The following is a 14,296-nucleotide window of genomic DNA, read 5'->3' as shown; positions in this document are numbered from 1 at the left end:
TTTCCCAGTTACAGATGTTGTCACAATGGTCATCACCTATTTCCCAACAAAAGCCATGAATGGTATTGTAAATATGTTTTATTTTTTTCCCTATGCCCTTTCCTTTTCCAGATCCCACTAAAGATTCCTTGGCTAATAGCTCTTATATACAGTCTATGCTGTATACAAATATACAGTGTTTATAGCACATGAAGTTTGTACCATTTATAGCAGTGTTGACTCTCACATCTCTATGACAAGTCTCCTGGCACCCACCCATACTTTTAAATACTCAACTCGTAGTAATAAGGGATTTACAAGATTTTTAGCACTAATTTTATGTGTATGTCTGGTCTTCATTCCTAAAAAAAATGTTTAAAATTATTTCTCATATGACTTCCAAAGGCTGAGATCATGAGAAGTTTATTTCTCTTTTTAAGAAATCTCTAATTGCCAAACCAACCTGGTGATCATCTGGGCATTTGTCATAGTGTTTATTCACAAGTTCACATGATACATTTGTCATTTAAATTTCCTGCAGCCAACCTATGACAACACACTGAAGAGGCATCTCTTTCAGTTTTTAGAAAAGAAGCTGAGGAAGTCTTTGGTGGCAAAAGCAGAGCAACTCAAGCCTAGAGTGATGCTCACAGCATGTCCAATGTGTCCTCCTAACCTGGCACTTTCAGCACAGCTGCCAGCCTGCAAACCTCCAGGGAACAATGCAGAGTGACTCTCGGAAATTCATATATCAGCCTGTTCCTTGTGCGGCAGCATTTTATTGCTGCTAGTGTTTGTGGTGTATAATTCAACCTCTGTTTTTTTCTCAGTGTTATCTGGACTTTCCACATATAGCAAACAATGGAGCCTGCAGCTATGTTCACACCATGGAGATGTCTTTAGGTGACAGCTGTTTTCTTTAGTGCCCTTTATTGATTGCATTTCTATGCAGCATATTTTGAGCAGAACTGTTTAAAAAGTTTTTTTGAACTTGTCTTTAATTTCCCTTTTCACACACCATTTTAGAAAAAATATATGTAAGGGAGAAAAAGTGGACTATGAAAACATTCCCCCTTTTGCCATTACAGCTAGGAAGGAGGAATGAAAAGGAAAGTAGAAAAAATGAAATGCTTTGGTCTTTTTTTCCTTATAAAAAACTATTCAACATAAAAACAGTTAAAAACGAAATGTGCACAGCCCCCTGTGCAGTGGTACAGCCTGTAGTTACCACCAAGGGTCAAGTGCTTCTTGTCAAGGCAGTTTCCAATTCCTGGACCTTTTCATAACGTCAAGAGGTGTTATTTGCTTAATAAATGTACAAACATGTTGTTAAACCTGTTAAAACACAGCTTCTGCTGTATTTCACTGAATGAACAGTGGGGAAAGCAGCAACATTTGTTGTTTAATGTAAGAGCACATGGCTTGCTGCTGGATGAAGGGGGCTCGGTGCTTTGGCTGGTGCAGAAGTGCCAGCAGGGATGCTGATCTCAAAAGTAAACCTCCTTGGCTGCTCATTTAGGAAGGAATGGACTGTAATAAAATTGGCAGGGATCTCCAAGCAAACATGTTCAAACTGAAAGTCAGTGTACAAAGAGATATGTTTTGTAGCACGGCAAGAAGTCTCTAAACCAGCTAATTACTGAAGTTTTGTGGAAAAAAAATAGTGTTTATAGCTTATGGGAAGTTATGTCAGTATTTATGAAATCCTTTTGGTTAGTGTTTTCTACTCATTTTCTCTAATGTTTGCTAAGTTTAAGCATATGTTGTTGTAAATCCAGATAGAGCCATAGTGTGAATGTGGAAGTTGGTGTAAGCGTGCCACAATATTTCTCTGGCATCCAGTTTCTGGTAGCTACTGAAGGATGTGGGACTGCTGAGTGCACAGGGCTGGCTCCACTCAAAAGGGTAAATTAGTTTCATGTGAATATATTGTCACTATTTCAAGGGTATAAAGCCTCCGTGAGACTGAAGGGTGAAGAATGACAAAAATGGGACCATCACTTTTTGTATCCAAATGTTTTCATTATTTAGCAGAAGTCTCTTCCAAATCCAATAAGTAGGGTGGTGGAAAATAAAGAACAGATCTTTGTTTCAAATCTATACTGAAAAATTTTCCTAACTATTTATAATAAGGCTTGTCATTGAAACATGAAGAATAACAGAGCTTGGGGCCTTGCAGGTTAATGATAACTCTTTCACAAGCATTTTGTTCACAATCTCAATTATAATTCCATGTGCTTTATCTTTCACATACATAGCTAAACCCTTTTAATCTTTAATGAACTGATCTGTCTTAATTCAGTAGCTTTCGAGTTCTTTGTTGAAAAAGTGAGAATTTCGTTATCAGCTGGAGGTCTACAGAAAGTTATATTCTGGGGATATAGAACAAGTGAGCAGAAATCTCAGCTGCTGTGGATACGTCAAGGATTAATGTGGTGGTTTTTTTGTTGTTGTTCATGGTGGGGGGTTGTTGTTATTTTTTGTTGTTTTTTTTTTTTTTGTTTGTTTGTTTGTTTGTTTTCTTCCAGTTTAAAAGCAAGCATCTTCACGTCTGTCTTGAGTAAGGCCACTGGCTATTTTTTTTTTTTTCTCAGTTGGTAGTGGGGATTTTGCAGCTGCTTTGCCCTTTCAGGAATCTTCATTCACTTTTTTAGTTTCGATGATTGTTGGCCTATTTGAAGTTTTCTCTCTACTTTGTTTCTGCTGAGTATTTCTGTATGGTTTATTTTTGTCAGCTTTGTTATACTACCTGCCATGCTGTCCCTTTTCTCCCTTTCACTAGGACTGACAAAGACTCCTTTCTGTAGAATTTTTCAATAGAAATTTCTCATCAAGTGAAACTTTTCAGAGTACACACAACCTTTTGTCATTTTTTTTTAACTAGAAAACCACAAAAGTGTAACCACTTTTTGCAGTTCTGTACAGAAATTTTTGGAAAAATTTATAAACTGATAGTTGTCCATTGAACATAACAATTAATTTTTTTCTTCTCTTTGAAATTTTTCAAGACAAAAGCCAGTTTTGCAGCAAGCACTTGCTCTTCTCTTCACAGCCTATTGAAGGTAGCCAGAGGACACTAGGCTTTTTAATTATTGCTTTATCCCCTCTCACCTTGACCTAACTGTGCCCTGGCAGGGAATGTTTGTCTACCTCTAACTGATTTACAGCAGATGTTAGTGGTAATAAATTATATCCCGCTTCCCCCAGCTCTTCTTTTGTAGAGCTGCTTGAATTTTTTCAAATGAAAAGTCTCTTAATCTTAAAAGGAAATTTTTAAAAAATGTATATTTTGAGAGGTTATGAATATTTTCTTTTTTTTCCAGTTAAACTGAAAAAAAAAAAAAAAGGCTGTGCTTTATTCTTTTTCTCTGTTTTTGTTTTCCTTTTGCTACTGGGAAAAGTGGAACTAAAAGGAGAATGCAAGAGGGAAGGTGAAAAAAGTGACAACAGAAAAACTTCTATGGAAAAAAAAAAAAAAAAGTGAATTACTGAAGTAGTTCACTGGCAAAATACATGGGAAGGGAAAAAAACTCAGATGTTTTAATTTTTCCCTGTTTTTTTCCACCAGTTCTCTCCTGACATCATCAAGCAACCATTTGGTACTTGTTTCATGTAGCACGTGCTAGGCAAAGGGAATGACTTCATGCCTCTAAAGCAAAGCCTTTGTTCTACCAGCCACTTGCACAGATGCTGCCGCCAGCGCTCCAGCTGCATTTGTAGGGACTGACTTCCATCACTGGCCTCACGCATCCTAAAAAGTAGTGGGAGGATGACTGGCAATGAGAGGACCCAACCTGGAAGTTGTGTCCTGACTCAGAACTCAACTGGAAACCAGAGCAGACTTCCCAAGGCAGAGATGCCCCCAAATCCACACTTTCCACTCCAACTTTGCTGCCAGACTGCCCACAGCACCACTTGGCCAACACAACCTATCTCAGTAGACCGGGCATGATTGCCAAACCTGGCCACTTCCAGGGAACACTGTAATCCGTTATATTTTTGCCAGAGCTTCTCTCTTTGAAATAAGAAGCAGAAACCTGCCGTAATTAGCAGAAAGTGATGAAGGAATTGTTTGCCTCTAGTGCTCATATTTTGTTCCTGGTGAGTACCCTAAAAAATTATATAGGCTCGTACTGCATGTGGGACTTACATTAAGGTTATTTCAGAGGAGCTAATTGCCTTTGCCTTGAGCCAGGGCACCGGCCAGTGGAGATTACCTCTGTGTCTAAATACTTCTCTAGCAAACGGGCATGTGAAACTCAATATACTTTTTTTTTTTTTAATCATTAGGTCTTAGGAGAATCAGAAAATCTGAAGACACCAGTTTTGTTTCTAACATACTATAGTCAGGGCTGTGTCAAAAAGGTGGAGTCAATTTTTACAGAGAAGCCACATTTTTGGAAGTGGGCCCTTGCCTTAGGAGTGAGTAACCTCTGAAAAGTGGTGAAGCCTGCAATTGTCCTCCTACAAAAACACAGCAGTCTGCATCCTGCAAAAACCCTGGGGCTCAGTTTTCTGCATGTGCTCATAGCCCTTTGGATTTCAATGGGACAACTCCAACAAAAACTTCATTTTATGAATGACATCTTTGGGAGCAAGGAGTTCTACACCTACTTTGATAGGAAGTGCTATTGCTTTCCTTTTCTATTGTAGCTAACAAAGATTTTTACATTTATAGTTCAACCAAGGTAGATTATAGAAATAATTAAATCAATTAAGAAGACTCAAACAAAAAATAAAGTGATGAGAGTGTATTCACTAGAAACAAGCAACCAAGCAGGCTAAATCTTAATTTTGCTAAGGACTGCAGAGTTCAATCCTAAATTCCTTGACAAAATACCATAAAGGGAGTTTTCAGACTCTGCTTCTCCTTTAAGACCTTTCTCTAATTTTGGAGGTTCCCTTCCCTCCCATTCTGCACCAACCCTACAGTAAATCATCACTGGCAGCCTGCAAGTGTCCCACAGACAGACACATAAATCTTGTGTTACAGCAAAAGAGAGGGGGGGAAAGCAGAGAGAGAGGTAACACTGGTTCAGGAGTCCCAGGTAGCCACAGCTGATGGCACAGAGTGTGCACCGAGTGCAATATCAACTCCATCTCGGAGGAGGAAACCCTACCTAAAAATTATACACTTTTTAGCTAAAGCATCAGTATCTAGGAACAAAGGGAGGAAAACAGGATGCTGGAGCAGCAAGGTTGGGTACAAGTCCTCCTTTCCCTGCTATAATGCTATAATGCAGGGAAAGGAGGGCTCGGAGTTTTGAGCCCCCCCCCCCCCCCCCCCCCCCCCCGGCAGCTTGTGTTACAAGGCATCACATATCTGGCTGCAGCCCCCACCATGGGCAGGCGAAGGGTTAACAGGAGAGGCTGCACGTTAGCTGTATCTGTGGAGATTATGGTGTGTTTATCCAGTGTTCAGATTTCCTGTCTGAGTGTTTGGATTTCCTGAAATCCCTGCTATCAGCCCAAGTGCTGTCCACTGAGCAGACCTTTTTCTCTCTCACATTTTTTTTTAAACTTTTTTTTTTTTTTTCACTTTGCTCACATGGTAGGCTTTCCTTCCTGCTCTCTTTCCAGTTGTAGTGCCTGTGTCTCCTCACCGGTCAGGACATTTATGGATGCAGATCAACACTCTTAGACTGCAGAACTCTGGGTTTGCCGTGCATTGGATTTCCTGTTTTTGTTTTGTTTTGCTTTGTTTTTAATTTTATTTGACTTTTTCTTTTTTATTCCTTTTTTTTTTTTTGGGAAATAAAACTTGAAGAAAAATGGTCTTTTCCAGCTGCCCATGGGAGAATACATTTTAGTTTGAGATGGAACAATGGCCTTAGGTTTGAAGAGCAAATCTGGAATGGGAATTCAGCCTGCACAAGTCCTGGTGAGTTACAGGGCATCGGCTGGGAGGGTGCTCAGTCCCGTACAGCTCTCGGACAAGGACAAAGGCTGAGCACAGCCAGAGTGTGGCTGCTGAGCAAACTGCAAAAAGCAGAGGGGTATAGCTGAAGGTAAAACTTTTCTTAAAAATAAATAAATAAATAAATAGAAATAATTAAGTCCATTTTTCATTGCTAAAAATACACACTGCTCTACAGCCTAGATAACATCTAGGTAAACTTTACCGTAGCTAAATCTATCAGGCCAGATTCTACCAGTCCTTACCCATGTGAGTAACTTCTACTCACACAAACAACCTCAGTGGCTTTTAAAAGAGCTCGTATTAAGGGAAGGCTTGCAGAATTGGGGCCACATGTAGCAAATTGCAACAACTCAATCTGCGTGAAATTTGATCGTAAAAGAAAAAGATCATTTTATGAGTGTCATTGTATGCTTCCTTGGTCTTTTAAGCTTTATTGTTGATCCAGTTTTAAATTTGAAGAAAAACCCATGTGATAACTATTTCTCCTATTGTCTCTTAAATAAGTTTGCAGTAGGAGTGAAAGCGTATTTTCTGCAGTAATGTTCCGGGAGGCCAGAAAGGGGCTTTCGTTGTTGGAGGGAAAATGCTGAGTGCTGTGCTGCTCCAAACTGGAAAGCTATATTCAAACATGAGGCTTAGCTAAGGTTTTAACTTCATTTTTGGATGCAAGAGCCCATGGCAGCATTATTACTAGCCTGAGGTGTTTTTAGTTAAACCATGGTCACAAATGCAACACGTTGACTGGTTTCAAAATCAGTGAGTCAGCTTTGAAAAGAAAAAAAAATCTTCATTTCAGACCTCTTTGAATCAGATTTCATTGCTGGCATCCATGGAAGAGTTTTTGGAGTCAGATGTGGAAGATAAAACATCATCACTGTTGCAGCTTTTGTTGTGTCCCTTAGCTGCAGGCTGTGGTTGCACTGCACATTCCTGAGCTGCTCCTTGGACCTGTTCCAGGGACTTGGTTCTCTAATTTTAGGGAAAAATCTTGTTTCAGAAATTGCTTAGATACTAGGAAATGTACATAATGAAAACAGCTTTCTCTACTTTAGCTCTGATTTTCATTAGACTACTGAAAATGTCCTGAACTCTAGCATATAATACTGCACATCAATCATCATTTAAAATGTTGGGGTTTAGCAGGAGAAAATACCTTACTTTTTTATACCAATAAAGGGAAAAATACATTTTCCAAATTCTTTCCAGAGCTTCCAAATTTGAAGTTTTAAACTAACAATTGCCTAGTGTGCTGGGTTTCTGCACAACCCTTTGAATGTGATCCTGCTGCTCTTCTTCAAGCTTTTCTTCTTTCCTCAGTATCAGCAGAAGGTTTGTGTGATACCAGCCAGACCAAACTGGCGTCTTTTTGCCTGCAAGCCTTCAGGAACTCGATTTTAATTATTAACACAGGGCAACACTGAAACTGATGGTATTTTATGCATCTAAATGTTGGTTCTTGCTGTGTACATAGGTGTGTATTCTCAGTGTGGGGGATCCCCAAAAAATGAAAGTGGGGACAAGGAGTTCCTCACCTGAGTTAGACCAGACCTTGGTGTCCTGTCTCGTGGCTGTGCTCTGTCCATGGCTGTGACTGAAGTGGCCAAAGCAGAAACGTGCTCCTCTCAAAGCTGGCAGAAGAGTCGGAACATCACTAATGATCAGTGAACTGCAGAAAATAGAGAGCACAGATGAAGACTGAGGGGAAATGTGAAGACTTCTCTAAGTCTACCCAGATCCCCTAGCTTTGGAAATGTGGTTGGCTGTCTGATGAGCAGGAGCCTTGGGACTGGTTCAGTTGCTTTTTTCCCTCTTTTTTGCAGGATGGTCAGAGCTTTCTGGTTTAAGTCAGGTTGGAAATGCTGTGGGAAGTTTTTTCTGGTGGTATTTTGGTATTTCCTCTTCTGCTCACACCCAGACCAGGAAGTGCAGAAGCACAACCTTCAGCTCATTGTGTGCGGATTTCTTTTTATAAATGTGAATTCGCTTCCCTCCCCCCCTCCACCCTCCTTTTTTTTTTTTTCTTTTTCTTTTTTTTTTTTTTTCTTATTTTTTTTTCTTTTGTCCAAATAGCCCTCACAAAGGTTTAAGGCTTGCTTTGATTTAGACTGTGGGAATTTTTGGTACCTCTTATATAACTGTACCAAGCATTGAATAGTGCCCTAATAAATGATTATCAGATTATTTCTGTATTATCTAAATGCAATGTTCCCAGCTCAACTCCCCACTGCTATATGTTAATGGGCCAGTATCCTCCAGCAACTGGTTATGTTGGCATTTGTCCCCATACCTTCGGCAGCTAATTGATGGCTGATTGGACACGAAGACCTATCTGTCCAGTTGCCCATGGAGAAATGTGGCAAAAGACCAATTCTTTTTCGTAACTAATTGCACTGTTAAGCTCTCTACAGTTAGATACCTCACATTTTTTTCCCTTTTTCTTCTATCTCTTCTGCATCAGTGAGGAAGTTCAGCTCGTGCACCTTCTCCACATGTGTCCAACTCATTCACCATCACGGCCGCCAGTCCTCCAGCCTTTCTTGCTGTTGTTGGCAAGTTCAGATAAACAGTTTTGACAGGCAGAGAGTCCTGCAGAGCTAACTTCATGCATGCAGTGATATTTCTCTGCTCAGATGATGAATGGACCAGAGGAACTAAGCCACTTTCCCTGAAATTTTTCCCCACAATGTAAGCTTTTAACCCCTCCTTTCCACGCTATTTTCTGGAAAAAGCAAAGAATGCAATTCCTTACCTGATCACTTTGGGATTAAAATTGTTTCATTGAGCCTCTTCTACCCACCTTGTAGGGTCTTTTGTCAGCCATTTTTTAAATGAAAATGAACTTTAAGTGGATCTTAAAGTTAGGTACACAGCAAAAGGATTATTCTTATTTCCATTTGGGTCCACTATCATGAGTGCTACATGAACAGATGGAAATACAAGCAAAGGGAACTGTCATTACATAATTCTATAATTCAAGAAGACTTAAATAGGCACAGTGGAATTACCAAGGATTTTGGAGGTGTGTTCTTGTTTTGGGGCACTTTTTCTCTTTGCACTTGTGCTTTAAGGCTCTCTCTTGTGCTTTGGGGAGGAGCAGTGCTTCAGGGAGAGGGCACCAGGTGGTGAGAGAAGGATGCTAGGCCCTGTTATTTCAGACACTGATTAGTGTGAGAATGGGAAGTGGTAGGGTTCAGCCTGGAGCAGGTATTGCCCTTGTAGAACACAGAATCCCAGAATGGTTTGGGTTGGAAGGGACCTTAAAGATTATCTAATTCCAACCCCCTGCCATGGGCAGGGACACCTACCACTAGACCAGGCTGCTCAATGCCCCATCCAGCCTGGTTCTCATCCACATGGTACCCACAAGGCAAGCTCCATCCACACTGAGGGTCCTTGCTTGATCCCCCCGAAATGCAAAGCCAGAGAGGCAGTGATGCTTTCCCTGTACTCTCCCTTATCTCGGCTGGAGTTAACAAAACCCATCTGCCTCTGTGAGTCAGCAGAAAAGCATTCAGCTTTTATAAGAGTTAAGGGACATGGGATAGGGCAATGTCAAAGCGCAGAAGGCTTCTCCCGGCTTTTCATTCGCACAGTGCTCACGTAGAGGAAGTCGCATTTTCCATTCCCATTCACCAGGAAAGGTTATTTACACCAAGCTGAGGATGCAGCCCCTGGCATACAAGACCAGGGCTGCCGAACAAGGCTCCTTTCATCAGAAGTAAACATGAACAAATGCAGAAACGACAAGCGGTGCATACCACGATGTGGCTGCTGCTAGCAGCTTGGAATAGTCAAGAAAACTTGATTTTCTTCTCATCAAAAACGAAACAAGGAAGCCCCCCCTCCCCTCCACCCCCACCGCTACCACCCTGGCTCGAGCAAGTCGATCCGTAGGTATTTGTGTGGGGGTTTGTTCTTGGTGGTTAACCACATAACAATTCGAAGCATGTGGCTAACTCCGAAGAAACTGCCTTTAAACGTTTGCAGACTGCGGTGGTGTTAGCGAGAGCGAGGGGCTGCGGGCCACGGCGGGCTGCAGCAGGAAGCCCTGTACATCCTGCAATATAGTCCTGTGAAGAGGGGGAAAAAAAAAAAAAAAAGAAGAAGGTTGTGACTCTTGGAGCTTCTCTGCTGTCGATGCACGGCAGCACAGGGCAGATGTCCCCCACGTCATGTTTCACGTCTTTATTGGTGTGTCAGGGCGAAACACCCAGCAGGAAGCACACAGCAGAGAAAAGAGGTGGCGGCCAGTGGGAGAGCATTTCAGCACACAACTTTCATAAATAAATCAGGAGGAAAAATAACAAACAAACTGGGAGGCCTTTGCGGTGAAGCAGAGCACGCTTGCGACTGTAGGGCGATCTCCAAGGGAAGCGTAGGCCTGGAGAAGGAGGCTCAAGGAGGCGCTGGGGAAAAGGCAGCGAGGAGCAGCCCTGCTGTAGCTTGGGGTGGTAAAAATGCTCTTCTGTCCCTCTAGGCCTGAATTTGTTGGGCAGGGAGGAAAGGCTGGAGGGAGGATGTGCACAGAAGCGATGGGAGTAGTTGTGTCTGTGGGGGTAAATGGCCCGGCGTCCATGCGTGCCACAGTGCTTGTCAGGACAGAGCTGTCGGGGTACATAATGTCCAGTTTTAAAGGATTTGGTGCTTAAAGAAACCAGTACATCTTAAGACTACAACTGGAGGAGACCCATGTGAGATATTCAGTGAGTTTGCAGCTCCCAGAAGATCACGGGTTTTTAGTTTCTCTTCATTTCTGGTTCATCCCAAGCCTATATCCAGGAGGGCCCGTCTTTGAGAACAAGCAGACAAGTTTCTAAATGTTACTTGTGCAAATACTGAACTTCAATTAATTTTCTTCACCCAGCTATAAGCCTCATTTGTAATTCAGCAGCTAAAAATACAGTATCTGAACCATTACCAGAATTGCCCTTAATCTAGGAAAGAAAATGACTTTTGGTGTCAGGCCCTAAGGCTGAAAATTCAACCTGCTTTGGAGAAAAGGCAAATGAGGCCTTGCCAGGTCTTCCCTCTTTGTTTCATCAGCTGGAGCTGTGGCTTTGTGGAAGAGGTAGGGGTGGGATTTCAGCTGGAAACCAAGCTGTGTCCCCAGGGTCCTGGCAGGATCTGCGACTACACATGCTTCTCCATTTATATTCTCCAGTCTGGGGAGGAAGGAAATCGGCCATTAGTGGCCAAACCACAGCCACGGGACAGCCACCTTCTGGCACTGAGTTATGGTGTGACCACAGGCAAGTCACTGCATGGCACTACCCAGATCAGCAGCAGAAGTGTGGCTCACTCCCACTTTCCTCCCCTTCATCCCTGGAGCAGCCAGAAGGGAGTGTGCAGATGGGAAATGCAGGGCACACAGACAATGTGCTCCTCAAAACTACTGGGGCAGGAAGAGGGACACGTCTCCTGCCAAGTCTGGTGCAGCTGCATGCACTTTTTAATGCAGTTGGCCAAATGCACAGGAAACAATTTTGTTCTGGCCAGAACTGCCAGACTGTGAGGCAGCAGGACATTTCAGGCACAAGGACACACCTTCTCGTATCTAGGTTCAGCATAACACCAAGGCCTTAGCATGATACTCTGGTTCCATATGAGAAGATAAAACTATCCCAGCCAGTGCTTCAAGACCCTGGTCCAGCAGTGGCTGATAACATACACGTAGGAAGCAAGAGCCGAACAGAGCTACATATAGTGATAATTCCTCAGATTAAAATCCAAGTTTCCCAGCACTTCATCTGAAAGACTTCTGGAGTCAAAGCCCATGCTTACATTGTACTTGTATTGGATAGACATTTGCAGCATGGATATGTGTTATTTTTCCTTTAAACTAATAGACATTTTTAACATCCATGAAAAAAGCTTATATGAGTTCAAAATGCAATTAGGCAAATTCATGGGGAAAAAAAAATGTCTTCAATTTACAGCTGTTAAATCATTACTGACAGTCAGGGTCCAATCCTAGTCTCCTACATGAGGTTTTTAGCTATTTAGTAACTTTATAGTGCTGCTACAAATTGAGTTTTGTGTAAATATTCCAGATTTATTTGTGGGTAAATAAAATCTATGCCAGCACCATGGAGTGTATAGATTTATTTCATCTCATTTAGAGTGTAACTATATTGCTACTTTCCTTCTGCTTTCAAAACCAGTTGTTTAATAGTCACCCAAATTAGCAATTTTACTGATATAATCATTTACCTAATGGTACATTCTCCATAAAATGTGGAAGATTGCATTCTCTACTGGTGTAGGATACTAGTTCCATCCATCTGATCAGAGGCAGGTCATAGATGCATATCCTTTAATAATTATTTCAGCAGGTGTCCTTTTATTTCTGTTCATAATTAGTAGCTGAGTATTTAGCAAAGCTTGTCAGGATCCAAAAATCCTACAATTCAGTTATCTATATTCATGAACAAAGGGGATCTCTACCTTGGTAATTTCTGAAAATATTTTATGAAGACTAATGGATATTATAATTCTACATTAAATTATTTATCAGCCACCAAGGTAGGATTTTGATTTCACACTTGTCCTAGATTAATGTCATAATCTGACTCCAGATTTAATCAATGGTAAGGTAGGAGTCAGCCAGAATCCTAGATCTCATGCATCATTTATACTTTATCATTTTATTTTGTGTGTTTACGAACTTGTTGTTGAGAAGGAGCCATGTGTTGTTGCGTTGGTCATGTTGGGGTTAAAAATCTACACCTAACACAAGATGATCTACAGCTGGTATTTGTTCTCACCACCTAGACAGTGAAATGAGATTGGGTTCAGTTGAAACCAATTTCCATACCACTGAGAATATTAGAATTAATGGGTGTCAGTAACGGCAGGAATAAGGATAAAAAGGTGATTGTAAGTCATGTTTTGCTCCTGTATGCTTGAGCCATATGACAGTCTACCTGGCACCTGGTCTGAATTAGAGAATTCACTTGACAGTTGTGATTTATGCTTTTCTTCCTAGAGTTCCTGGGAAGCTCAGAATAGTAATTGTACTGTTGCCACTGTTGCATAGTATATAGATATATGTACATGGTATATTGCAAACTCTTACAATTCATTCCTTTTGTTGCCTTCAGAGAACAGCCTGACTGTGAAGTTCCTCTTAGTGAGAAAGCTCCATGCCACAAGGATCATTTATAAGATTAATTCTGCCCATTTTAGGACTGATTCCTTTCCCAAACAGCCAGAAGAGACCCTAGGTCCTAAGTGTCTACTTCTGAGAGCTGGGATTTGAAGTAGACCCATGTCCCATGAGTCATATCAGGGCAAAAGTCATTCAATCTCTGCAACTTGAGGAAGAGAATTGGGTTTACAGATAAACTCCTACAATAGATATGCACAAGAGGGAACATGACCCCAGGCTGAAGCTTAGGAAAACAAGGAATCTTAGATAATGCTTTTTCATGATGCTGGATGTTGAAGTACAAATCGCCATTTAAAAGAATAGAAAGCAATCACATTCTTGTTGTGTTTTATGTTCTGGGAGGAAAAAAAAATAAATAAATCACAGAGACTTTGATAATTGAAATGGATATTAAATAATGTGTTACTAAGAAATCTGCAACGTTCGTAGTCTGGTCTCTATAAATGAGGCTAAGGCAATTGCACTGTGTGCCCCTCTGTGATTTTGAACCCCTTCAGTCAATTCTTATGGAGGAACAGAGAACTCAAATGCTACATATTTCATGAACACAGGCAGATAGACAGAATAAAGAAACAGTTTGTTATCTTTGAGTACCTCCTCCCCAATGAAAAAGTCACTTCTACTGTGAGAAAAAAGAGGAAAGACATAACTTGCATGGAAGTGAGGCACTGTGCTCACTACAACCTGTGGGAAAAGCTTCAACAGGCATTTGTACTTCATTATACCCAGAGCTAAATTCACGCAGGAGGTACAAGTCCACAAGCAGCCATACACCCATCGTTCTGCCACTTGAAAGCCTTCCCCTAGGAGCAGCAGGGTACCTCTGTGGGCTTTCATCACCCAAAGTCCTCTCTCCGTGTTCATGCAAACCTGAATAGCTTTAGGAGCAACAAGAGTTAGGTGAAAGACACCTGTTGTTATTTATCCCGCTACTTGAATTCTCTCTCCTTGAAAGACATGCCTGTTTGCAATATCATGGACCATTAATCCACCACATTAATAGGGAAAGCATTCCCTAGGAATAATAATATCCTAACATCAGTATTACTGGCCTATGAGTGCTGACTGCCAGTACAGTAGCGAAGTTTTGCTTAGGCAAGCAGTACCAGGAGAGAACCCTGTTTGCTAAAGCTGTCCTTTGTAGATAATGCTTAAATCAGTAATTTTCAAAAGCTGATTGCCTAAAATTCAGAGCCTCAGCTCATACCAAAGTCCTGGATAAACTATAT

At 41.3% G+C, this 14,296-nt stretch overlaps 1 protein-coding gene and 1 long non-coding RNA gene across 6 annotated transcripts in view; one reads left to right on the top strand and one right to left on the bottom strand.

Moving 5' to 3' along the window:
- ASAP1 (ArfGAP with SH3 domain, ankyrin repeat and PH domain 1) overlaps positions 1 to 14,296 on the top strand; it is a 176,077-nt gene that overhangs the window by 23,009 nt on the left and 138,772 nt on the right. The window contains exon 1 of one of the 5 annotated variants that reach the window (XM_084508987.1): positions 5,625 to 5,860. The exons of 2 other annotated variants lie outside the window; for them this stretch is intronic. The gene's annotated coding sequence lies outside the window, so the exon portion shown is untranslated. Of the gene's footprint in view, positions 1 to 5,624; positions 5,861 to 14,296 lie in introns of those variants that run through there. 2 more of the 5 variants (XM_084508986.1, XM_084508983.1) reach the window with 2 other exon arrangements.
- Positions 1 to 14,296, bottom strand: part of LOC311431479 — a 44,801-nt gene that overhangs the window by 7,374 nt on the left and 23,131 nt on the right. The window contains exon 2 of the long non-coding RNA XR_014689480.1: positions 7,432 to 7,565. This is a non-coding gene — a long non-coding RNA (uncharacterized lncRNA). The remainder of the gene's footprint in view (positions 1 to 7,431; positions 7,566 to 14,296) is intronic.

This window comes from Aythya ferina, assembly GCF_964211825.1.
Source record: "Aythya ferina genome assembly, chromosome: 2".
Classification (NCBI taxonomy): Eukaryota; Metazoa; Chordata; class Aves; order Anseriformes; family Anatidae; genus Aythya; species Aythya ferina.
This window is presented reverse-complemented; position numbering and strand designations above follow the sequence as displayed.